The 27,757-nt window shown below is 34.6% G+C and overlaps 1 protein-coding gene across 2 annotated transcripts in view; it reads left to right on the plus strand.

The window, feature by feature from the left end:
- The window catches only part of LINGO2 (leucine rich repeat and Ig domain containing 2), a 1,188,155-nt gene that overhangs the window by 696,879 nt on the left and 463,519 nt on the right, over positions 1–27,757 (plus strand). For both annotated transcript variants that reach the window (XM_037020664.2, XM_073228406.1), the window contains exon 5: positions 4,032–4,114. The gene's annotated coding sequence lies outside the window, so the exon portion shown is untranslated. The remainder of the gene's footprint in view (positions 1–4,031; positions 4,115–27,757) is intronic.

Raw genomic sequence — 27,757 nt, forward strand, 5'->3', positions numbered from 1 at the left:
ACCTGCAAGCACCAGTTCCACTCACCTGCAACCCCCGCCATTGCTGCAGGTGCTTGATAACACCAGAGAGTAGAGCTTCTGGGCACTAGTGGGTGGCACCTACACAAAATTAATACAGCATAAAAAAGCACTAAAAAGATGAAGTGATGAAGGATTTTGGTCCAAACAAAATTATAAGAAAAAATGCCAAAAGGAGGACTTAGTGAAACTGAAACCACCAATCATCTTGATAAAGATTTCAAAATTAAAGTCATAAACATGCACACAGAGCTACAGAAAAATATTCAAGATCTCAGGGAGGACTTCAACAAAGAGACAGAAATTTTGAAAAATACCATATCTGAAATGAAACATACAATGGAGGGATTTAAAAGTAGATTAGATGAGGTAAAAGAGATGGTAAATGATAAAAAAAATTAGAGAACAGGAATACAAAGAAGCTGAGGAACAGAAGGAAAAAGATTTCTAGGAATAAAAGAATATTGAAAGAACTATGTGACCATCCAAATGGAACAATATTCACAGTGTAGGGGTACCAGAAGAAGAAGAGAGAAAAAGAGATAGGAATTGTCTTTAAGGAGGTAATTGCTGAAAACTTCTCCAATCTGGGGAAGGAGATAGTCTCTCAGGCTATGGAGGTACACAGATCTCCCAACACAAGGGACCCAAGAAGACAACACCAAGACATATAATAATTAAAATGGCAAAGATCAAGGATAAGGACAGAGTATTAAAAGCAGCCAGAGAGAGAAAAACAATCACCTACAAAGGAAAACCTGACAGGCTATCATCAGACTTCTCACAGGCCAGGAGTGAGTGGCATGATATATGTAAATGCAATGAAACAAAAGGCCTCTAACCAAGAACACTCTACTCTGGCAAGATTATCATTTAAATCTGAAGGAGAGATTAAACAACTTCCAGATAAGCAAAAGTTGAGAGAATTTACTTCCCACAAACCATCTCTACAGTGTACTCTGGAAGGACTGCTATAGATGGAAGTGTTCCTAAGGCTAAATAGCTGTCACCAGAGAGAACCACAGTAAAGGAATTAAACCAATTAATAACTAAGCAAATACAAAATTAAATCAACTACTCACAAAGTTAGTCAAGGGATACATAAGGAGTACAGAATATGACACCTAATATATAAAGAGTGGAGGAGGAAGAAGAAGAAGTGGAGAAAAGGAAAAGAACTTTTAGATTGTGTTTGAAATAGCTGTAAGTGAGTTAAGATAAGACTGTTAGGGTCTTAAGTAAGGAAGCTGCCCTTAAATGTCTGGTAACCATAATCTAAACTCTGCAGTGGCAATAAGTACATATCTATAGATAATCACCGTAAATGTAAGTGGACTAAATTCACCAATCAAAATACATAGAGTTACAGAATGGATAAAAAACAAGACCATCTATATGCTGCCTACAAGCATTGTTTTGTGTGAATAAAACCAATGTATGTGCTCTGTAATAACAATATTGGTGCCTCAGTTGTACAAGTTTACTTTAGTGTTGTTTGATGTGTAACTTATTTGAAGTATAATTGGTCAGAGCTAGATAGAGAATGCAGGTGATTTAAAGATCTCTAAATATTTGACACTGGCATATGCATACAAAAATTCATACTCAGATCCAAAATTAATAGTATATGGATGTCAGCTATTGCCTATTGAAATCCACACTGAGAGTGTTATAGTTGGGACCCTTTCAGAAAATAGTGTAAAATGATGCATACAGTTATAGTCTTTACTATACTTCTTGTTAAGAAAAAAAACAGAAATCTATTTTATTTTTTCTTAAAGTTGTTTTAATATCTCAAAGCAGGTATACACAAAGAAATGGGAACAATAATTTTAATGGTTTTTTACTTGCTGATTCTTTAAATGGAGGATCCTCATGTCTCCCTTTTTGTATGAATTAAAAATAAGGAAGAATAATTAGCTAGAACATACTTTTTGACATCTACTCATTTATATATTCATTAAGCAGAAATTTTTAAGTGCTATTTATTAATAGCTAGTTCCCTATCCATGTGGATCCCACATTCCAGTGAAGAAGAGAGATAATACAAAATTACATAAATTAAAAATATAATTATAGGTTGAATAGGAAGGGGTACACTTTGGGGTGTCAGGAAAAAACTCTTCGAGAAAGTGACTTTTGAACTGAAACCTAGAGCATGAAAAGGGTCCAGTTGAAGAGCATTCCAGTCTTCATTTCCTAAAAAGTAAAGGCCTTAGGTGCTGAAGATCATGGTTTGTTAGGGGAAAAGTATGTAGGAATCCAATAAAATGAGGTATAACTGTATAAGATAATATTTGAGAGGTAGGCTGTAGCCAATTCATGTCAAAGCTTAAAGGCCACAATAAAATAATCGGATTTTATTCCAAGTGCAATAGAAAGCCATTGAAGAATTTTAAGCAGGGTAGTAGAATGATAATTTATGCTTTAAAAAGTCTACCCTGGCTAGAGTGTGAGTGATGGATTATAGAAAGGGTCATGAATTTAATCAGTGAGAATAGGTGGAAGGTTTTTTTCTGTATTCTAGGTGATAAATGATGGTGGCTTCCACTGGTGAAAGGATAAAGCCAAATGAATTCTAGCTATATTTAGGGCACATAATTAACATGGAAAAGAAAGTTATTTAGGAAGATTCCCAAATTTCTGGCTTGAGTACAAAACAGATAAGTCAATATCCTGGGAAGTAGGGAAAGTTCTAGGAAGATACATAGGGAAAATCAAGACTTACAGTTTGGATTAAGTTTGAAAGGTAACAGATACCTTGAAGATTAAGAGAATGGGTCTGAGAAAGGCTGAAATCCTACTGTATTGATTACTAGTGGTGATCTTGAATAATTAAACTGTACCTTAGTTTTCTCATCTTCAAAAATAAGATTAATAATACTTCTTTAGAGGGTTGCTGTAAATATAAAATTAGATAAATTTCCTAAAATGATTAGAACAGTTCCTTGTCACTTCCATTGTAAACAACACATTAATAATGATCACTTTTATTATTGGTCACACAGGTAGTAATGTCAAGTAGAAATCTAATATTCAAGAGAGAGGTTTGATGGAAGTGATTGACATTCTAACTATTTTAAGAAAGGATTAGTATCGAATTAACATGTACACCTTAAATTTGCAGTGTTATATGTTGAATACATTTCAATAAAAAGGGAAAAAAAGGAAAGCATTTTACCTCATTACACTTATTTGAATTAATAAAAATAATCCTAGAAGAGCTTTCACTGATTTTCATCACATCTTTTTCTCTCTCCTTTATCCTCCCCTTTTTGTGGATTGTGGTAGAGAGTTGAGGTGGAGTTTGGAAGTAATGAAAGAAAAAAAATTGTCACTAGACAGTGGGAAAGTCATATTCTAATTCTAAAAATAACATTTCATTTCCCTTCATTAACTTTACAATTACTTCAAAAGTAGATTCAAGCTTTTAATTGATTATATTTAAAATTTCCTACACAAATAGACCATAGCTATTTTTGATGACAGGTTTTCAGATTCATCTAATAATTATTAAATACTGAAACCACAAGGAATAATTTTGCATATTGACCTCACTGTCAAATGTCTAACATTTGAAATGGCGTACTTATGAACCCAAAAAACACATTCTCATTTAAGTCTGTTTTCTCCTTCTCTGCTAACAACTACAATATAACAAAATACTATTTTGCCTTCTGTAGTTAAAGGTTGAAAATCTTCAAATATATAAATGCATTTGAACATGAGTTTCATGCATCTATTTAATAAAAAACACATAATTTAATGAATCCCTGGATGGTAGATACTTTTTCATGTTCTGAAAATTCTAAAATAAACATGACAATGTATTTGCTTTCAAGATATAAAACTCCAAACATGACAAGTAGGTTAATCTCTATTCTGTTTCTTTAAAAGATTTATAGAACAGGTGCTATGTAAATGTGAATTATTTAATTATTATGGCCATTAATATATGGAGATTCTTCCAGAAACAAGTATAATTTTTCTTTTTATATATATATTTTTGACAGTCATGAAATACGATCACGTGAAGAGGTTCAGAGCAGAACATTGAAAGTGGCCACCATCAGCATGAGGAACCTAAGTAAAACTGGTAGGTGGGAAAAATGATCCGTGAATATCGTTTTCTATGTGTCATTAAATTTGCTGATATTATTTCTTATGCAAAAAATCCTCAGTTTACAAACCAAAATGAGTGTATCTGAATGGAGAGGGCCTTTTGGAATTTATTCTCATTATATAGACCTGTGGAGATGGTATTCTGTGGGAAAAGCCACCAGTTTTATAATACCTATATGATTTTGTGTAAGTTGCTTAACTCTTTCTTAGTTTCCTTATTTTAAAATGGAGATTACAGTAGTTATCTTGTTATGTTTCCTAAGAACTAAGTAAGAAATTGCATAGAAACAATTGAGTAGTTTCCTTAGCACAGAAAAGGAGCCTAAAGATATGACTACTATTTATTGAATATTCTCCATGTGCCAAGTACTAAATGCTAAATACTGTACTATTTATTGAATATTCACAAAAATCCTTATACATAGAAGCTTTTATCTTATAGATAAAGAAACTGTGCTATTGAAAGATTATGTGATTTGTCTATAAACCACATATTTCTCCTTGAGACAGACTGAGTGCAGTTCTGTCTGCTGCCTGACTTTCTGTACTTGTATTTATTCATAAAGTCAAGAAACATTTATTGGGTACCTAATAAATGCCAAGCTTTTTAGCTGAGCTGCTATGCTATTACCCAAATGATTATTGCTTAGACTATAATAACTGTATATTTATATGAGACATTATAGTTTACAAATAATTTATGAATAAGTAATTTTGTTCAGTATGCATGTACTCTATATGGAAGACAAGACAGGACAATACTTACATTTTTACAGTTGAGGTTCTGAGAGGTTAACTGGCTCACTAGACGTCTTAGAGCTCAGTGCTTCTCAGACTCTGTGGTTAAGGGTCAGTTTATTTTTAGTCCATATGAGTCTATTGCAGATTTAATTTTTTGTAAAATTACTAAAAATTAATTACTAGAAAAGTGAAATGACTAAAAGGCAGACACCAAATAAACTAATATATATTTTTATCATTTGTCATTATTCTTTAGACATAAAATTACTCTATAAATGGCAATAAAAGTCTCCAATGTTTTTTTCCAATGTCCGTAGTCCTTACGGTACAGATAGCATTTGCAGGCTAGCACTAACCTGTAGACCAAACAGTAAACCATTTAACAACCAATAGGGCTTATATGAGGCAACTCTAACACTAATCCTAGACCTTCCATCTTCAAGTCTGGATCATTTCATAGTACTCCACACCTCCTCAACATACAGCAAGAAACCTCTTGTGGTCTAAGGAATAAAATCAAATTCCAAATTATTGAATGAAACAGAAAACTGACAATGACAAAACGTCTTTAAAGCATTACACAAAATAACTGACATGAAAAACATGAAAAAAATTGGAAGTTTATGAGAATTATTTACTTTAAATGTATAAGAAATCAAGAGTAAAACATTTGATGTGTGATACATTGCTGAAAGATTTTCTTAAGTTTTTTCTCTTTTTTCACTCTGTTTATTTTTTGAAAAGAGAACTTAGCTTGTATTAAAAGATACAAGTAGACATAATAAAGGTACAGCAAAGGGAATATAGTTAATTATATTGTAATATCTTTATATACTGAAGGATGGTAACTCCATTTATCATGATAAGCATTTAATAATGTCTATAATTGTTGAATCACTATATTTTACACCTGAAACCAATACAATATTACATGTCAACTATATTTCACTAAAAAAGTGGATCTTTGTGAGCTATGAATGAAAATAAACTCATCTCACCACTACACTGAAGGAGCTTGAAAATAAATGTCACTTGTTCTTTTCAAAAACTACTGAAAAAAATCAGCATTTTTGGTGCAAAGTAAAATGCACATTGGGTCAGGAATGAAAATTTACTTTGTAAGCTTGTTTTGCGGCTCTCTCAGTTCTACTGAAATGGATCCGAATATTTACATACGCTATTTTATTAATAACTATTTTGCCATCTGTATCAAACTAATATTGCACAGATGTTGAGGAATAACTTTTGGTTGTGAGTAAATTTTAGAGGAACATTAAATTTTTCTCCAAATGATGCTGATGGAATGTTTTTCTTAAATCATTTTTTAATATGTCAGAAATAGTTATTGTTTTAAAGTTCTACTGCCTTATCAATGCTTGATGAAGCTTCAGATGTCTACAAGGGCATAGAGAAAGATGAAAATTTATGACAACATTCAGACTGAGAGTTTCAGCCAATCTGTTACTGGCTTCTGGGAAGACTCCTCATTGCAAAATTGGAATTCACAGTCTGAAGTAGAGTGAACCCTGGCCTTAAATAATATAGAAAAACTATGTTCCTCACTTGCATTTTGTTTCCTGACTCAGAGATCCAAGATTTGTATCATTCAGGATGTTAAGCAGTCATGCCTGGAGGTCTCTCTCATATCTTATCCATTTGAGGATTATTTCTTCTGCTCCCTCCAGAAAAAGGCAGAAAGGAAGGAAGGATTTAGAGAAACATATTGCATCCAAGTTGAAAGAGAGAGAGTCCCAGTAGGCATTGTAGGTGTGGTAATAATGGGAATAGACAATAGTACTCTGTGATATGTATGTGCGTGTGTGTGTGTGTGTGTGTGTGTGTGTGTGTGTGAGTGTGTGAGTGAGAAAAAGAGAGAGAGAGAGAGAGAGAGAGAGAGAGAGAGAGAGAGAGAGAGAGAGAGAGAGAGAGAAACTGTATCAAATCAGGATCAGAGGACCACAAAAATCAGGATCAGAGGACCACAAAGGTGGTGAAAGAAGATGGTCCATCAACATTTTAGCAGATGTGTTTTATTTGAATGCCTGCTATTCATTGGAATTTGGGCCTGATGCTCACAATCTGCTCTTCAACTATGATGTTTAGAAACTTTCTGCTCAAAATCAAGTTATTAATCGGACCAAGGGCTAACAGTCTGTCTTATGACTTGCCTGTTGAAAAACACTAACCTTCAATAGATTTTACCATATTCTTAGATCTGTAAACAAATAATAGCCACTATGCCATCAAAGTCAAACAATTTGCATAAGGATTATTTGACATAGGAAATGAAAGCCTCAGAGATAAGCATATGTGGAACAAAATGTGTGTGTTAATTCAGAAACCAGAAAAATATTAGAAAAATTTTTGCCATCCTTATATATTATATACATTGATTGACTTGGAAATAAAAGCCATAGAGATTGAAAAGTTGAAACACAAAGGATTGATAGGGAGCAGAGAATATAGCAGGAGAATTAAATTTGCTTTTGTAGGCAATAAATAATATGATCAGGTTTGTGGAAAGCAAGCTTAGGAAGCACTCCTAGAATTCATAGAATGAGGCTAAAAAACTCTGAAAATAATGAGAGAAATAGTGACCAATATGGAAAACAGAAATCAAATATGCAGGTATAGTTGTTAATGAAAAAAAATGAAGGAAAGAGAAGCACTAATCATAGAATCACAAGGGAAAAAATATTGCTTAAAAAAGAAAACAGACTCCAAGAATAGACTAGCATTACCAAAGGAAAGGGAATGGGGAGGGAGGGAGAAGGGGATTAAGGGGCATTATGATTAGCACACATAATGTAGGGGGGTCATCACAGGGGTCATCACAGGGAAGACAGTATAGCACAGTGAAGACAAGTAGTGACTCTATAGCATCTTACTACACTGATGGACAGTGACCGCAGTGGGGTCTGGTGGGGGGACTTGATAATATGGGTGAATGTAGTAAGCACAATGTTTTTCAAGTGAAAGCTTCATAAGAGTGTATATCAATGCTACCTTAATAAAAAAAATAAATGGAAAGGGTTTTTACAACTCTAGAACATACAAGCTAGAATCTGAGATTTTTTTATATTGCATGGGAATTCCCTGTTCTTTAAATTTACAAAAATCTAGTGGTAGACTGAGAAAAAAGATTATTTGGTGTCTGATTTTTTTTTAATGCTCATGCTTCTAGACTATAGAAGCTTAGTCTATTCAGGTTTTTTGTTTTCCTTAAACAATTTTGGTAATTCGTGTTACCTAGAAAAGTTACCAATGCTGAGTAATTGTCCTGTATGAATATACATATAGAAAAGAGACTTGAAGTCAGTGCACCAGTGAAATGATTTTTATTCTTCTATATTAGTCTCTTCTATGTTTCCTGACATAAAAAATAATCATGTATCATTGGTTAACTAAAGATTTTTAATGAAATATACTAAAGAATAGCACAGAAATAAGTGAATAGCTCAGTAAATTATCAAGTCCACACATGTATAAATAACCACTCAGATTAGGAAAGAAAGTATAAATAACCAACACAACTGAAGGTGCTCTTTTTTATTTCTAATTTATAAATCTCAATCCTCCATAAGGTATCCACTTTTCTGACTTTTAATACTATACACTATGTCATTTTTTTTTAATTTTGTGTAAACGGAATAGAGTTTGCACTTGTTGTGTAGCCTCTTACTTTATTATTTATGTAAGCTTTCTGTGTGTAGCAGTAATTTAATTTTCAATGCCATATACTATTCCACTGTGGCCAGTTTGTGGCTCTTATGTCCTTATACATGTCTTCTTGGGGCATGTATTTGCATATTTCTGTTGGATGTACTATTACATATGTGTGATATATATGTTCATTTTTAGTGTGTCCTGCTGATTTTCCAGACTGGTGTACTAATTTACATTCCCACTGGCAGAGTGTAAGAGTTCCAGTTGTTCCACATCTTTACCAAAACTTGGTAATTATTAGGAAATTTAAAAAATAATTTTAGCCATTCTGATGGCTGTGTTGTGGGATCACATTGAGGTTTTAATTATCATTTCCACAATGACTGATGAGTGTGGTATTGTTACCCAGATTCCCTCAGCACACCCAAATTAAAAAGCAAATGGAAATTTAGAGAAGGTATTTTTTAAAGTGGTAGTTTTATTAACCTCCACTGAAGGAACATTCAGTCTAAATGGACTTAAATTCCTCTTTCCATTGGAATATGAAAAAGTATATAAAAACCTGTCATTAAATATGTGCAGCCCTGTAAATCTAATTCAGCCTAAAATTCAGCTTATGAATTTTGCTCAACTTTTACTTTCCTATTAGCTAATTAATTCATTATAATCTATCAATTTTGTCTTGTTTCACTGGGTACAAGCCAATCTTACGACAGTAGAATCGCAGTTGAATGTTGATGATGAGAGTTCATTGCAGGAGAGGATTGCGCATTCCGTTTCTGTGCTGGGAAAACTATTTATCCAGTCATTTGAAACTAGGGATGGCATGTGGGCAGTAGGCATGAAAATGAACCAGGAGAGCTCCATGATTTAGACAGAGGGCATAGGGCTCTCACCTATGCAGCAAGTGTGATAGCTCCATCACTTTCCCAGGCATTTCCTCTGGTGGGCTGTGTAATGGTTCATTTGCTTCCACTACTATTAGTTTTTGAACAGTGTGAGAGCTTGGCTGATATGCTATTGATACAATTTGGATGTGCATATTTGATACTATGTTGTCAAGCAGCATGCTTTTTTAAATGAAGCCATATTTTCAGAAATTAGCTACATCACATATATGGATGCCAGAGGCAGGGATTGGGGAGCCAGAGGAGGCTGAAGGTGGTTAAAAGTTATAAATTTCCAGTTATAAGATAAATAAATACTGGGGATATAATGTACAGCATGAAAACTATAGTTAACACTACTGTATGGTATGTTTGAAAGTTGTTGAGAATAGATTCTAAAAGTTCTCATCACAAGAAAATACTCGTTTTGTATCCATATGAGATGATGGATGTTAATTAAACTTACTGTGTAATAATTTCACAATATACGTAAGTGAAGTCATTATGCTGTATACCTTAAAATTATATGTAGTGCTGTATGTTAATTATATCCCAACAAACCTGGAAAATATTAGCTAGGTCCAAATGCATTTTTATTATAATAAAATATACATAAGATCACATTTACAATTTTAGCCATTTTTAAGTATATTCTTCTGTGGGTAGGAAATACATTCACATTGTTGTGCAACTGTCACTACCGTCCATTTCCATAATTTTTCCATATACCAACTTCAAATACATGGAAATACTTTACTCCTTTACAGCTCCACTTCCCTGTTGTATATATTGTATGAGCCATTAACAAGACGCTGTTTCTGGTTTATGACAAATTGATTACCATTTTCTCAATGTGGGTCTCTTCAGGTTAACCTTCTTACAGTTTGTTAAGCCTCTTGGATTTGTAGTTCCATGTACTATTTCCTCACATTTGGGAAGTTTTTAGTCATTATTTCATCAAATACTCTCTTTGCCTCTGTCTCTTTTCCTTTTGAGACTTCTATATACGCATATTGGTCCATGCACACATTTAAACATCCTGTCAGTTCTTTAGGCTCTGTGTGCTTTTTTTTTTCTTTTTTCTTTTTGCTCCTCAGCCCCAGTACTTTCAAACAATGTGTCTTCCACTTCACTGATTCTTTTTTTTTTGCCTGTTCAAAGCTGTTGTTGGAATCTACTAGTGATCATTTCAATTCAGTTATTGTATTTCTTAGCTCCAGAACTTTTGGTTCTTTTTTATAATCTCTCTTTTTTTATATTCTCATTCTGTTCACATATAATTTTCCTAATTTCTTGGAAATTTTTTTGTCCGTGTTTTACTTTAGATCCTTCATCATATTTAAGACAATTTTTTTTTAAAGTCTAATAAGTCTGGTACATATGTTTCTTCAGGGAGGGTTTCTGGAAATATTATATATGTCCCTTTTAATGGGCCATATTTTCATTTCTTTAAATGTCTTGTCATCTTTTGTTGAAAATTGGGTTTATTTGAAAAAGCAGCCATTTCTCCCAGTCTTTAAAGATCAGTTCTGTGCTGGTGGAAAGCACAGAATAAGTCTAGTAAAAAGGCTTAGGTATTCTCAGGCCTTTTTCTGGGAATGCATCCATTCTGGACATTGGTGTATACTTTCTGCCCCATCTCCCACTAGCCCATACACAGTGAAGATCTTTGATTTGTTTCCAGAGTTCTTACAAAGTTGTCTTCATCAATCTATAATTTTCACTTAATATTTCTGTAGGGGGGTGAAGCCTGGAGCTCCTAACCCAACAATTTGCTGATGTCTCTCATGGATGCTTTTAAAAATCTTAATTTCCCACAGTCTTACTCCAGCTTCTTCTCAGTGTCTTAGATGTTCTACTGTATTCTTCTGCCCTTGTATGTCACCCCCACGCTTCTGTGGATCTGTCATACCCCTGCAGTTTTCACATGCCAGTCACTGCTCTATGTGGCTTCCAGCCTGAGATTTAAACTATGCTGCTCTTCCCCTGTCTGAGCTCTGAATCAAGTGAGATAGAAACCAGTTTCTTGTTAGCACACAGGTTAGAACTTTGCAAATGTATTCTATTCTGTTCTTTCTGGCCTATAGGTAGTAACTAGGAATTGGGCCACTTCCTCCTGAATGTGAAGCACTGCAGGGGGTGAGGGTAGGAATGGGCCAAAGGTGAGTAAAACACATAAAATTTCCTCTCATTTTAATGTGCCACTTATTGATTCGGTATTTGCTTGGTTGCTATCTATCATCATCTAGTCTCCAGAGCTCTTATAAAATTATTTTAATCAATGTATGATTGTTTTTTACATTGGGGGAATAGGACTTGGGCATCCTAGTCATTCATCTTTTGATGGCATTTTTTAAAAAGTTTTGATCCAAATGCTTTGTGAATGTAATACAAAATTGCTATTTCAAAGGAAATACTAACTTTCTACATGACTTTTGTTTGTATTATATGATTCCAGGTATTTACTCTGTTGAATTAGCCTTTTTAAAATATGTTCCAGCAGATCAGCCAGTATCTACTCATTAAAAATAATAATATAAATTAATATATTTTTTACTTAAATTTTATTATAGTTTTCTATTGTAATCAGTTCTTTGTTCATACATGGAAAGTGATATAACCTCACTTTTGAAGGAAGAATGCACATGTATTTAAGGAATTATGGTTTATTTTAGATATGATTTCAGCAAGAATTCCAATGATTTAAAAATGTTATAAAACTGTCATCATAGGAAAAACGGAATTGTTAAGGTCTTTGTGTCAACATTGTTCTTATTACATTGTTTGCTGCTCTAATATATGATTAAAGGAGAAAAGACATGATCCTGAGTCAACTAAGTTGAAGTTATTTTTATTAGTAGATCCAATCCATCTATTTTATCTCCATGTCTTTCACCAGAGTTAGTCTGAAATTAATTCTATTTAAGAAATAATTTTAATAATGTTTAATCAATGTGTAGCACCATTCCAGTAGTTAAACAATATGCATGTGATATAGAGGTGTTTAATTCTATTATATTTAATAATATAAAGAGAACTTGAAATTTAAGTAATAGTTTAGTGAAATCAATGCTCCACTGAAAATCTTAAGGTAGTAAATTATTAATGATTTCTACAGCCATGTCTCTTGACCTAAAATAAAAAACTAATGAATGGTCTTAACCAACAATTTCTAAAAGCATTTATCTAACAAAGGAGTAAAAGGAATTGAGAACAGATATGGAGATTATCTTTTCATTTAGCCATGTTTGTTTTTCCCCAAGATTATATACCCCAGATGTCATTTATAGATTTCTCCATCAAACATGGCTTTGAAAACAGGAACATTGACAATTAGTTTTATAAAAAATGAGCAATGTTTAACATATGCTTCAGAAACAAAAATCACTGGACATAATGGCCATGTAAAGCAAATGGAAGCATCCATTAATGGAAATTATCAAAAAGAGAATATTTGAATGCCCACTCATCCAAACAACTGTAACTAAAACATAGATTTATTTTATATTAATGTATGTTTATTCTTCAGAAATATTAAACATGGACAAGCCCTTTTGATTATATTATCATTACTATTACTATTATCCTGGTAGAAAAGAGAAAGAGAAGCAGTTATATAGATATAATATTGGAATAAAATTCATGTCAATAACTCCAAAGCTTAGATTCTGTGGTACATAGAATTCATTTGCTTATTTCATGAGAAAGGAAAAAAAATCTAAACATTGTGTTATGAAATTAGGGTTCATGGCATAGAGTACTAGGTGAAGTAAGTCTCCCTGAACAGAATGACAGCTTCTTCCCAACCCTAATAGGGGAAAGATTTTGTTGTGATGAATTCTGCAAAAAACCCTAGCAAAATATTTATCTGAAAAATTCACGGCAACCGTCTTGTTAGTGTAACACTGATAGGTTTTTTTCCTTATAAAGGCACAATGTAAGGTATGTTAAGATACAAACAAGTTCATTTCTGTAACTTCAAATTAATAATAAATAATCATCTTTATTATGAAAGAAAGAAGTGAATACGAGGTGCTTTAAATTTGTAAATTCCGCTGAGATTTTTTTTCCTGCCAAATGCACTCAATTAAAACAGTAACATAGACTTACTATAATGTCATTAAATGTCTATATATTTCCTTCATTTAATTTTTATCATTGATACAGCTCTCTGCTAGCTCATCTTGGTTTTCTCTGCTTCACTGCAGACACATCATGTTAGTGTTTTTTTCACACAACTGCACACACATAAATACATACACACACTATTGGTCTATGTATTCAAGTAAAAATTCATGATTTCTCATTTGTGACAGTTCAGATGACCTTTTCCTGTTCCATTCTCTCCCAACTTTTAAGGTTAAATCCTTTCTATTTAATTCCTGTAACTTGGTTCTTTTCTTAGTATAAATATAAAGTACTAATATACCTATAATCCAGGCTATCCAAAGGCAAAATTGGAGGATAGTGAATGTTTTCATTTTTATTTTTTATCCCTGTTTTCAGTGTTCTTTTTGCCTTGTAATCCAGTGTCCTTTTGCTATGCCATCTCACTCACTTAATAAATCAATTACATTTTAGGTGTCAGATAGAATTTAATAAATCACTTCTCATGAAATTGAAAGTAATGGTTAAGTTCTAAATAATGCCATATATTATGGCATTTTCCTTTAATAAGGGATATTGCACACCTAGGCAAGGCTGTCATGACAAAAACTAGAGGTAATATTTACTTAACCTAAAATTTGTATGCTCATAAAATTTGTCCAAACAGGAAATCCTAAATAGTGAAAAGGGCACAATTAATAATTGCTTGGATATTAACAGTGTAAACTAGAACTGTTTCTGGCAAACCTGAATGTCAACCTAACCTAAAATGTTATCTTTGAGCCCAAGGTATCTATGAACAGAGTATCCAGCCTTTTATGTGGTTTCCACAATTTATAGACATATGCTGTGTTTCAAAACTTAAGGTCAAAGCAAATAGTATACTGATTAAGGTGTCTCTGTGATGGTTTAGAAATTCTAGGATAGGGAATTTTCCAAATTTTAGCACACAAAAGTCAATATTATTACAGCATATGGTTAGTAAAGTTTGTGGTCCCATTGAAAGATGCACTGGAGTTGATTTCTACTCATTTCTACTCCTCAAAACAAAGTTATCCTATGACTCCACATTACATTATTGAGCCTTGACTTTCTTATCTTTGAGGGGAAGTAATTAGAATAGAGGATGCCTAAGGATATTTTCAATACTAATATTCTATGATTCTGAGCAAGAGTTATAAACATTCATGCTTCCAGGAAGTAATAGCACAAAGTTAAAAAGTCACTTATATACAATTAATGTGAATTTTTAGATCCCTTTCATAATGGTGAAGAGAAAGGTAACAAAAACCTGAAACTCCATTTTGCCCCTACTTATGATCTTTGTTCATGCACTAAGTGCTTGATCTCTATTAAAAGTGAGATGCTTTTGAAAACTTGGGTATATGGTGTTTTGGTCAGAACATGATACATGTTGGTACTGCATGTGACCCCTTTTTACTGATCATGAAAAGGTCATTAATTTTTGTTTTATTTATTCCTAAGGCATTATTTAAGCCATGTTATATGTAATAATTCTGAATATTTACACTGAAAGAAGAATATCACCCTGGGAATCCTGGAATGGTTTCTCACAATAATAATGGCACATCTAGTTCTCTCTTTGCCTATGCAGTAATAGATAGTGTTAGATTCTCTGGCAAGTCCATTCAGTGTCTCTGGTTCAATGGTAATAAAGTAGCACAGATTAGGTCTAAAGTACAGCAAAGATAAATATAAAAATAGTAGTAAGACTAAGGATAACTAACTTTGGAAGAGGATAACTACAGGTTTAAGAAGCAGATGGATCATACTTCAAATCCTGGCTTGACCAGTATTGGCTTTGTGACATTAGAACAAGTTACTTATTTTCTTTGAACCTTAGTTTCCTTATATGTAAAATGGACTATTTATATCTAACTCACAGAATAGCTGAGAAAATTTATTAAGATAAGTAAGTAGAACTTTCACAGTCACTGTAATGTCCCAGATCTCATAACATTTGCTTTTTCTTGCCTGGTAATCTCAAACAAATACAATCAGAAACTGTTACTTCAACCCCCTGTCTTTGGATCTTGGCCTGTTTTCTAATCTTTGTCTATGTTAGACTCTCATAAACTTTTCCCATGCCTTCTCACCCTACCAACTCCAAATGAAAATATCAATAACGCTGATTCACAAGCTGTGCTGATTTTGGACCAGCTGAGGCATCAGTTTGTGGGAACTAAGTCCTATCTTTCAGGACAACAGTGCCAAATATTTGATACTCATTAGAGAACTTGCGTTGTTTCCTTTAAGAATCCAACATTCCTTTTTAGGTTGTTTTTTTTTTTTAGTTTATAGTCATTTTAATCAAGAGAAAAGGATATGTGCCCAGCCTAAGTTATGAATACTTTAATACAAAATGCATTATGATCTTTGACAGAATAAGTAAAAATTTAAGATGTCCTACAAGGTTGGAATAAACTATTTTCCAGAAATTCCCCAAATGACTGACAGTATGGATGAATGGTGGGGGGAGAACCTTGAGGTTGTGAAAGGACTGCTTATATAGTACTTCAGCTTCTACTGAGGTCAATCAAAAATTGTCTTATTATTTCAATATTGTGTAATATGTTTCCAAATGCCCATCTGGAACATTATTTTGATTTGTGTCCTTTTAGAAACAACTTCAATTTCTAGTACTATCTTCTATAATTTTATGTTGTTATAAAGTGAATCAAATATTTGTGGCAGACTGTAGATTCCTTTTGGTATTAGGGGAAAGAAAAGAAGAAGGTGGCAGTGAGGAAGGAGATGCAGGAGTGGATTCATGCCCAAGTATTTAAGATCCTGTTGTAGTTGCAATGACAACTAGGCACTTTTAAGCTTTGGAGGATAATTTTTTTTTAATTCATTAATTTAAAAATTATTTTTTAATAAAATTTTAGTTAAGAGGGATATAGGGGCTGTAGTCATTTTTAACCTATTTGTATTATGCAGTTGAGGTCATGCTCACCTATCTTCTCTTAATGTCCCCCCACTTGCCCTCCAAGTTGGGAGAAATATTTCATGGTGGAATACCATCAATCTCAAAACCCCTTACCAAATACCTATACTGTAAAGGCACTAATTCCCAAAAGGAAAAGGAAAATTTCCTATCATAAATGCACTGTATTCAACATTGCATCTTCATTGAAAGAACATTTTCTAACTATATGACATGAAGATTTTCAGTTTCCCCATTTTTTTTCCCTACTGCACTCTATTCTTATGTATAGTTCTAGTAGCATCCTTCAGTTTTAACAAGCACCCTATAATCTAGACTATTAAAAACCTTGCTATACTGCAATGCTGAGTTTTCAGTATTGGAAAATATGTTTAAGTTAAACATAAAGTGACATTTTCTAATAGCTAGCTCATAGTTTTGCAAACACACCAACCTTTCACTTATGCGTAAGTCATTTAGTTTACAACCCTCATCTATAAGAACATGACTAAGATCCTAAAAGGATTCTGAAACTCAAGAATAGAGATCACACATCTCATGTGATTTTTTTGCATGTAATATGTTGGCTTTTTTTATTTTTTTATTTTTTTTATTTGGTATCATTAATCTACAATTATATGAGGAACATTATGTTTACTAGACTCCCCCCTTCACCAAGTCCCCCCCACATACCCCATTACAGTCTCTGTCAATCAGCATAGTAAGATGCTATAGAGTCACTACTTGTCTTCTCTGTGTTGTACAGCTCTCCCCATGCCTCCCCCCATTATACATGCTAATCATAATGCCCTCTTTCTTTCCCCTCCCCCGTTATCACTCCCTTCCCACCCATCCTCTTTAGTCCCTTTCTCTTTGGTAACTGTTAGTCCATTCTTGGGTTCTATGAGTCTGCTGCTGTTTTGCGCCTTCAGTTTTTTCTTTGTTCTTATACTCCACAGATAAGTGAAATCATTTAATACTTGTCTTTCTCCACCTGGCTTATTTCACTGAGCATAATACCCTCTAGCTCCATTCATGTTGTTGCAAATGGTAGGATTTGTTTTCTTCTTATGGCTGAATGATGTTCTATTGTATATATGTACCACATCTTCTTTATCCATTCATCTACTGATGAACACTTAGGTTGCTTCCATATCTTGGCAATTGTAAATAGTGCTGCAATAAACATAGGGTGCATATGTCTTTTTCAAACTGGGCTCCTGCATTCTTAGGGTAAATTCCTAGGAGTGAAATTCCTGGGTCAAATGGTATTTCTATTTTGAGGTTTTTGAGGAACCTCCATACTACTTTCCACAATGGTTGAAATAATTTACATTCCCACCAGTAGTGGAGGAGGGTTCCTCTTTCTCCACAACCTTGCCAACATTTGTTGTTGTTTGTCTTTTGGATGGTGGCGATCCTCTTTGGATGGATGTTTGTCTTTTGATGGTGTGAGGTGATATCTCATTGTGGTTTTAATTTGCATTTCTCTGATGACTAGCGATGTGGAGCATCATTTCATGTGTCTGTTGGCCATCTGAATTTCTTCTTTGGAGAACTGTCTGTGCAGCTCTTCTGACCATTTTTTTATTGGATTATTTGCCTTTTGTTTTTGAGGTGCATGAGCTCCTTATATATTTTGGATGTCAACCCTTTATGGGATCTGTCATTTATGAATATATTCTCCCATATTGTAGGATGCCTTTTTGTTCTATTGGTGGTGTCCTTTGCTGTACAGAAGCTTTTCAGCTTGATATAGTCCCACTTGTTCATTTTTGCTTTTGTTTCCCTTGCCCAGAGAGATATGTTCATGAAGAATGTTTATCTTCATGTTTATGTCCAAGAGATTTTTGCCTGTGTTTTTTTCTAAGAGTTTTATGGTTTCATGACTTACATTCAGGTCTTCGATCCATTTTGAATTTACTTTTGTTCATGGGGTTAGACAATGATCCAGTTTCATTCTCTTACATGTACCTGTCCAATTTTGCCAACACCAGCTGTTGAAGAGGCAGTCATTTACCCATTGTTATGTCCATGGCTCCTTTATCATATATTAATTGACCATATATGTTTGGGTTAATATCTGTACTCTATCCTGTTCCACTGGTCTTTGGGTCTTTTGTTGTGCCAATACCAAATTGTCTTGATTACTGTGGCTTTGTAGTAGTGTTTGAAGTTGGGATGCAAGATCCTGCTTTATTCTTCCTTTTCAGGATTGCTTTGGCTATTTGGGGTCTTTTGTGGTTCCATACGAATTTTAAAACTATTTGTTCCAGTTCGTTGAAGAATTCTGTTGGTTTTTTGTTACTAATTGCATTGAATCTGTAGATTGCTTTAGGCAGGATGACCATTTTGACAATATTAATTCTTCCTAGCCAAGAGTATGGGATGAGTTTCTGTTTGTTAGTGTCCTCTTTAATTTCTCTTAAGAGTGTCTTATAGTTTTCAGGGTATAGGTCTTTCACTTCCTTGGTTAGGTTTATTCCTAAGTATTTTATTCTTTTTGATGCAATTGTGAATGGAATTGTTTTCCCGATTTCTCTTTCTGCTAGTTCATCGGTAGTGTATAGGAATGCAACAGATTTCTGTATATTAATTTTGTATCCTGCAGCATTTCTAAATTCAGATATTTTTTCTAGTAGTTTTGGAGTGGAGTCTTTAGGGTTTTTTATGTACAATATCATGTCATCTACAAATAGGGGCAGTTTGACTTCTTCTTTACCAATCTGGATGCCTTGTATTTCTTTGTTTTGTCTGATTGCCATGGCTAGGACCTCCAGTACTATGTTGAATAACAGTGGGGAGAGTGGGCATCCCTGTCTTTTTCCCGATCTTAGAGGAAAGGCTTTTTTCAGCTTCTCGCTGTTCAGTATGATGTTGGCTGTGGGTTTATCATATATGGCCTTTATTATGTTGAGGTACTTGCCCTCTATACCCATCTTGTTGAGAGTTTTTATCATGAATGGATGTTGAATTTTGTTGAATTCTTTTTCAGCGTCAATGTAGATGATCATGTGGTTTTTGTCCTTCTTTTTGTTGATGTGATGGATGATGTTGATGGATTTTCGAATGTTGTACCATCCTTGCATCCCTGAGGTTATGGTGTGTGATCCTCTTGATGTATTTTTGAATTTGATTTGCTAATATTTTGTTGAGTATTTTTGCATCTATGTTCATCAAGGATACTGGTCTGTAATTTTTTTTTTTTTGGTGGGGTCTTTGCCTGGTTTTGGTATTAGAGTGATGCTGGCTTCATAGAATGAGTTTGGAAGTAGTCCCTCCTCTTCTATTTTTTAGAAAACTTTAAGGATAATGGGTATTATGTCTTCTCTGTATGACTGATAAAATTCTGCGGTAAATCCATCTGGCCCGGGTATTTTGCTCTTGGGTAGTTTTTTGATTACTGATTCAATTTCATTGCTGGTAATTGGTCTGTTTAGATTTTCTGTTTCTTCCTTGGTCAGTCTTGGAAGGTTGTATTTTTCTAGGAAGTTGTCCATTTCTTCTAGGTTTTCCAGCTTGTTAGCATGTAGATTCTCATAGTATTGTCTAATAATTCTTTGTATTTCTGTGGAGTCCATAGTAATTTTTCCTTTCTCATTTCTGATTCTGTTTATGTGTAGATTCTCTTTTTCTCTTAATAAGTCTGTCTAAAGGCTTATCTATTTTGTTTATTTTCTCAAAGAACTAGTTCTTGGTTTCATTGATTTTTTCTATTGTTTTATTCTTCTCAATTTTATTTATTTCTTCTCTGATTTTTATTATGTCCCTCCTTCTGCTGACTTTGAGACACATTTACTCTTCTTTTTCCAATCTCAATAATTGTGACTTTAAACTGTTCATTTGGGATAGTTCTTCCTTCTTTAAATAGGCCTGGATTGCTGTATACTTTCCTCTTAGAACTGCCTTCGCTGCATCACACAGAAGCTGGGGCTTTGTGCTGTTGTTGTCATTTTTCTCCATACTTTGCTTGATCTCTATTTTAATTTGGTCATTGATGCACTGATTATTTAGGAACATGTTGTTAAGCCTCCATGTGTTTGTGAGCCTTTTTGTTTTCTTTGTACAATTTATTTCTAGTTTTATACCTTTGTTGTCTGAGAAGTTGGTTGGTAGAATTTCAATCTTTTTGAATTTACTGAGGCTCTTTCTGTGGCCTAGTATGTGGTCTATTCTGGAAAATGTTCCATGTGCACTTGAGAAGAATGTATTTCCTGCTGCTTTTGGATGTAGAGTTCTGTAGATTACTGTTAGGTCCATCTGTTCTAGTGTGTTGTTCAGTGCCTCTGCTTCATTACTTATTTTCTGTCTGGTGGATCTATCCTTTGAAGTGAGTGGTGTGTTGAAGTTTCCTAGAAGGAATGCATTGCATCCTATTTCCTCCTTTAATTCTGTTAGTATTTCTTTCACATACGTTGGTGCTCCTGTTTTGGGTGCATATGTATTTATAATGATTATATCCTCTTGTTGGACTGACCCCTTTATCATTATGTAATATCCTTCTTTATCTCTTGTGACTTTCTTTGTTTTGAAGTCTGTTTTGTCTGATTCAAGTACTGCAACACCTGCTTTTTTCTCCCTATTGTTTGCATGAAATATCTTTTTCCATCCCTTCACTTTTAGTCTGTGTATTTCTTTGGGTTTCAGGTGAGTCTCTTGAAAGCAGCATATAGATGGCTCTTGCTTTTTTATCCATTCTGTTACTCTGTATCTTTTGATCGGTTCATTCAGTCCATTTACATTTAGTGGGATTATTGAAAGATATGTACTTATTGCCATTCCAGGCTTTAGATTCATGGTTACCAAAGTTTCAAGGGTAGCATCTTTACTATCTAATCATCTAATTTAATATGCTTATTAAGCTATTATAAACACAGTCTGATGATTCTATATTGATCTCCCTTCTTATTCCTTCTCCCCCATTCTTTATATATTAGGTGTTTTAATCTGTACTCTCTTGTGTTTCATTTGACTGCTTTTGTGAGTAGTTGATTTTATTTTTTGCCTTTAGGTAGTATTCGGTTGATCTGCTTTCTTTGGTGTGGTTTTATTTTCTCTAGTGACATCTATTTACCCTTAGGAGTGCTTCCATCTGGAGCAGTCCCTTTAAAATGTCTGGTAGAGGTTATTTGTGGGATGCAAATTCCCTCAACTTTTACTTGTCCGGGAATTGTTTAATCCCTCCTTCATATTTAAATAGTAATCGTGCTGGATACAGTGTCCTTGATTCAAGGCCCTTCTGTTTCATTGCATTAAATATATCATGCCTTTCTCTTCTGGCCTGTAAGGTTACTGTTGAGAAGTCTGATGATAACCTAATGGGTTTTCCTTTGTAGGTGACCTTTTTTCTCTCTCTGGCTGCATTTAATACTCTGCCTTTGTCTTTGATCTTTTCCATTTTAATTATTATGTGTCTAGGGGTTTTCCTCCTTGGGTCCATTGTGTTGCCAGATCTGTGGGCTTACATGCTCTGAGAGACTATTTCCTTCCCCAGTTTGGGGAAGTTTTCAGCAATTATTATTTTTTTTTGAGTGGGCATCTCTCATATTTATTGATCAAATGGTTGTTAACAAAAATAAAATTCTGTATAGGGGGCTCAATGCTCAATGCACAATCATTAATCCACCCCCAGCCTAATTCTCATCAGTCTCAAATCTTCTGAAGCATAACGAACAAGTTCTTACATGGTGAGCAAATTCTAACATACTGAATAAGTTCTTACATGGTGAACACTACAAGGGCAGCCATCACAAAAACTTTCGGTTTTGATCACTCCTTATGAACTATAAACAATCAGGTCAAATATGAATATTCATTTGATTTTTATACTTGATTTATATGTGAATCCCACATTTCTCCCTTTATTATTATTATTTTTTTAAATAAAATGCTGAAGTGGTAGGTAGATACAAAATAAAGGTAGAAAACATAGTTTAGTGTTGTAAGAGAGCAAATGTAGATGATCAGGTGTGTGCCTGTAGACTAAGTGTTAATCCAAGCTAAACAAGGGCAATAATACATCCATGGATTCAGAAGATTTCTCTCAGAACAGGGGGTGTGAGGTTCTAAGCCTCACCTCTATTGATCCCCAATTTATCACCTGATGGTCCCCCTGCGACTATGCCTGTCTTAGGTTGTTCCTCCCTTGAGGAATCTTACCCGTCTCTGGCTAACCAGTCATTTTCCAGGGCCATACAGGGAAATGTAAAGTTGGTAAGTGAGAGAGAAGCCATATTGTTTGAAAAGGTTAGCTTTTTACTTCTTTGCAGATTTATGCCCTGTGGCTTCTATGCCCAGCATTTGTCTTGAGGTATCTTTAGCACTTGGAGGAGTTATGATACTCGTTGAATTCGATATGAGGCATGCATTCTATTTAAGGGTTGTAATTAGGAAGGAAGAAGAAAAGCTATAGAGGTAGCAGACAGAAGAAAACATGGGAAGATTGATTATTTCCTTGACATATCTTCTTGTAGAGTAAATTTAACATGAATAGGTTTTAAACTACTAATTAAATTGTGCACACACATTAACATAATAGGAATACAGTTACATAACCAAAGCAGACCTATAATTACCAGCCATCTCCAGTGAAGCCAAGAAAACCAGTTAGGCACACTAGGCATTTGTGAAAATTTGTCTATGATATAATGGATATTGTCCAACTGAACTTGAACAGTCTGAGAGAAATCAGACAAGTTAAAACAACCCATTCCTGGGAACTGTTCACATCTTATATGTTCTTTTACCAGTAGATAGTCTGTAGTCGTAAGATTTTGGAGCACTACAACTTGCACTTCTCCAAATTCTTGGTTGAGTTCCGACAGTACGGATCCAGTCAAATTTGTTGTTTTACTGTATGCACAGGCCAGCTTAGATATCTCCTTCTTCATTCCCATGGCAAGTCCAGGAACTGGTGGGATGAATGCAGCTACAACTGTAGCAGTGCCTGGATCTTTGTTGAGGATTTTTGATGATCATCTTCTGGTATGTCTCTTCCAGAGAGTGCTGATGTTGGAAGTTCTTCTTCATATCATATCTTACTTTATTTTCTGGGTAGCCAAATTAGGCTTTGATCCTCTGTATAAACACAAACAGACCCTTTGTCCACACTTTGATATGCCCTTTATACCATTGTGTAGAACTCATTGGAGGTCACCACACAGGACCTGCTTTTTTTTTTTTAAGAGAAAGGAATATTATTAGAAAAGTGTACATCCATAGCCAATCATCTGACACCCTTTAAGTGATCAAAGTTAAGGATATTTAAAGAATGCATTAATCGTTGATTTACAGTGAGTTTTATCCTATCAGGGAGTAATCCCCCTTCTCTTTCTTTCTATTTTTTTTTGTTATCTTTAATCTACACTTAAATGAGGAATATTATGTTTACTAGGCTGTCCCCTATACCAGGTCCCCCCTATAAACCCCTTTACAGTCACTGTCTATCAGCATAGCAAAATGTTGTATAATCACTACTTGTCTTCTCTGTCTTGTACAGCCCTGCCCTTTCTCCCACCCCCCGTATGCATGCTAATCTTAATACCCCTCATCTTCTTCCCCCACCATATCCCTCCCTACACACCCATCCTCCCCCGTCCTTTTGCTTTGGTACCTGTTAGTCCATTCTTGGGTTCTGTGATTCTGCTGCTGTTTTGTTCCTTCAGTTTTTCCCTTGTTCTTATACTCCACAGATGAGTGAAATCATTTGGTATTTCTCCTTCTCCGCTTGGCTTATTTCACTGAGCATAATACCCTCCAGCTCCATCCATGTTGCTGCAAATGGTAGGATTTGCCCTCTTCTTATGGCTGAGTAGTATTCCATTGTGTATATGTACCACATCTTCTTTATCCATTCATCTACCGATGGACATTTAGGTTGCTTCCAATTCTTGGCTATTGTAAATAGTGCTGCAATAAACATAGTGGTGCATCTGTCTTTCCAAACTTGATTGCTACGTTCTTGGGGTAAATTCCTAGGAGTGGAATTCCTGGGTCAAACAGTAAGTCTGTTTTGAGCATTTTGAGGAAGCTCCATACTGCTTTCCACAATGGTTGAACTAATTTACATTCCCACCAGCAGTGTAGGAGGGTTCCCCTTTCTCCACAGCCTCGCCAACATTTGTTGTTGTTTGTCTTTTGGATGTTGACCATCCTTACTGGTGTGAGTTGATACCTCATTGTAGTTTTAATTTGCATTTCTCTGATAATTAGCGATGTGGAGCATGTTTGCATGTGTCTGTTGGCCACATATATTTCTTTTTTGGAGAACTGTCTGTTCAGTTCCTCTGTCCATTTTTTAATTGGATCGTTTGTTTTTTGTTTGTTGAGGCGTGTGAGCTCTTTGTATATTTTGGACATCAAATCTTCATCGGATCTGTCATTTACAAATATATTCTCCCATACTGTAGGGTTCCTTTTTGTTCTATTGATGGTGTCCTTTGCTGTACAGAAGCTTTTCAGCTTGATATAGTCCCACTTGTTCATTTTTGCTGTAGTTTTCCTTGCCCAGGGAGATATGTTCCAGAATAGGTCACTCATGTTTATATCTAAGAGGTTTTTGCCTATGTTTTTTTCCAAGAGTTTAATGGTTTCATGACTTACATTCAGGTCTTTGATCCATTTTGAATTTACTTTTGTATATGGGGTTAGACAGTGGTCCAGTTTCATTCTCCTACATGTAGCTGTCCGGTTTTGCCAGCACCATCTGTTGAAGAGACTGTCATTTTGCCATTGTATGTCCATGGCTCCTTTATCAAGTATTAATTGACCATATATGTTTGGGTTAATGTCTGGAGTATCTAGTCTGTTCCACTGGTCTGTGGCTCTGTTCTTGTGCCAGTACCAAATTGTCTTGATTACTATGGCTTTATAGTAGAGCTTGAAGTTGGGGAGTGATATCCCCCCTACTTTATTCTTCTTTCTCAGGATTGCTTTGGCTATTTGGGGTTTTTGGTGTTTCCATATGAATTTTTGAATTATTTGTTTCAGTTCATTGAAGAATGTTGCTGGTAATTTGATAGGGATTACATCAAATCTGTATATTGCTTTGGGCAGGGTGGCCATTTTGACTATATTAATTCTTCCTAGCCATGAGCATGGGATGAATTTCCATTTATTAGTGTCCCCTTTAATTTCTCTTAAGAGTGACTTGTAGTTTTCAGAGTATAGGTCTTTCACTTCTTTGCTTAGGTTTATTCCTAGGTATTGTATTATTTTGATGCAATTGTAAATGGAATTCTTTTCCTGATTTCTCTTTCTATCGGTTCATTGTTAGTGTATAGGAAAGCTACAGATTTCTGTGTGTTAATTTTGTATCCTGCAACTTTGCTGTATTCCGCTATCAGTTCTAGTAGTTTTGGGGTGGAGTCTTTAGGGTTTTTTATGTACAATATCATGTCATCTGCAAATAGTGACAGTTTAACTTCTTCTTTACCAATCTGGATTCCTTGTATTTCTTTGTTTTGTCTGATTGCCGTGGCTAGGACCTCCAGTACTGTTAAGTAACAGTGGGTAGAGTGGGCATCCCTGTCTTGTTCCCAATCTCAGAGGAAAAGCTTTCAACTTCTCACTGTTCAGTATAATGTTGGCTATGGGTTTACGATATATGGCCTTTATTATGTTGAGGAACTTGCTCTCTATTCCCATTTTGCTGAGAGTTTTTATCATGAATGGATGTTGAATTTTGTCAAATGCTTTTTCAGCATCCATGGAGATGATCATGTGGTTTTTGTCTTTCTTTCTGTTGATGTGGTGGATGATGTTGATGGGTTTTCGAATGTTGTACCATCCTTGCATCCCTGGGATCAATCCCACTTGGTCATGCTGTATGATTCTTTTGATATACTTTTGAATTCAGTTTGCTAATATTTTATTAAGTATTTTTGCATCTACATTCATCAGGGATATTGGTCTGTAATTTTCTTTTTTGATGGGGTCTTTACCTGGTTTTTGTATTAGGGTGATGTTGGCTTCATAGAATGAGTTTGGGAGTATTCCCTCCTCTTCTATTTTTTGAAAAACTTTGAGGAAAATGGATATTATGTCCTCTCTGTGTGTTTGATAAAATTCCGAGGTAAATCTGTTCGGCCCTGGTGCTTTGTTCTTGGGTAGTTTTTTGATTAGTGTTTCAATTTCTTTGCTCATAATTGGTTTGTTTAACTTTTGTGTTTCTTCCTTGGTCAGTCTTGGAAGGTTGTATTTTTCTAGAAAGTCCATTTCTTCTGGGTTTTCCAGCTTGTTGTCATATAGGTTTTCATAGTAGTCTTTAATAATTCTTTGTATTTCTGTGGAGTCTGTTGTGATTTTTCCATTCTCATTTCTGATTCTGTTGATTTGTGTGGATTCTCTTTTTCTCTTAGTAAGTTTGGCTCGAGGCTTATCTATTTTGTTTATGTTCTCAAAGAACCAGCTCTTGGTTTCATTGATTTTTGCTATTGTTTTATTTTTCTCAATTTTGTTTATTTCATCTCTGATCTTTATTATGTCCCTCCTTCTGCTGACTTTAGGCTTCATTTGTTCTTCTTTTTCCAATTTCAATACTTGTGATGTTAGACTATTCATTTGGGATTGTTCTTCCATCTTCAAGTGTGCCTGGATCGCTATATACTTTCCTCTTAGGACTGCTTTTGCTGCGTCCCACAGAAGTTGGGGCTCTGTGTTGTTTTTGTCATTTGTTTCTATATATTCCTTGATCTCTATTTTAATTTGTTCATTGATCTATTGATTATTTAGTAGCATGTTGTTAAGCCTCCATGTGTTTGTGAGCCTTTTTTGTTTTCTTTGTAGAATTTATTTCCATTTTTACACCTTTGTGGTCTGAAAAATTGGTTGGTAGAATTTCAATATTTTGAATTTTGCTGAGGCTCTTTTTATGGGCTAGTATGTGGTCTATTCTGGAGAATGTTCCATGTGCACTTGAGAAGAATGTATATCCTGTTGCTTTTGGATGTGGAGTTCTATAGATGTCTATTAGGTCCATCTGCTCTACTGTGTTGTTCAGTACTTCCATGTCCTTACTTATTTTCTGCCTGGTGGATCTATCTTTTGGGGTGAGTGGTGTGTTGAAGTCTCCTAAAATGAATGCATTGCAGTCTATTTCCCCCTTTAGTTCTGTTAGTATTTGTTTCACATATGCTGGTGCTCCTGTGTTGGGTGCATATATATTTAGAATGGTTATATCCTCTTGTTGGACTGAGCCCTTTATCATTATGTAGTATCCTTCTTTATCTCTTGTTCCTTTCTTTGTTTTGAAGTCTATTTCGTCTGAATT

The sequence above is a fragment of the Manis javanica genome, chromosome 2, assembly GCF_040802235.1.
Source record: "Manis javanica isolate MJ-LG chromosome 2, MJ_LKY, whole genome shotgun sequence".
NCBI lineage: Eukaryota > Metazoa > Chordata > Mammalia > Pholidota > Manidae > Manis > Manis javanica.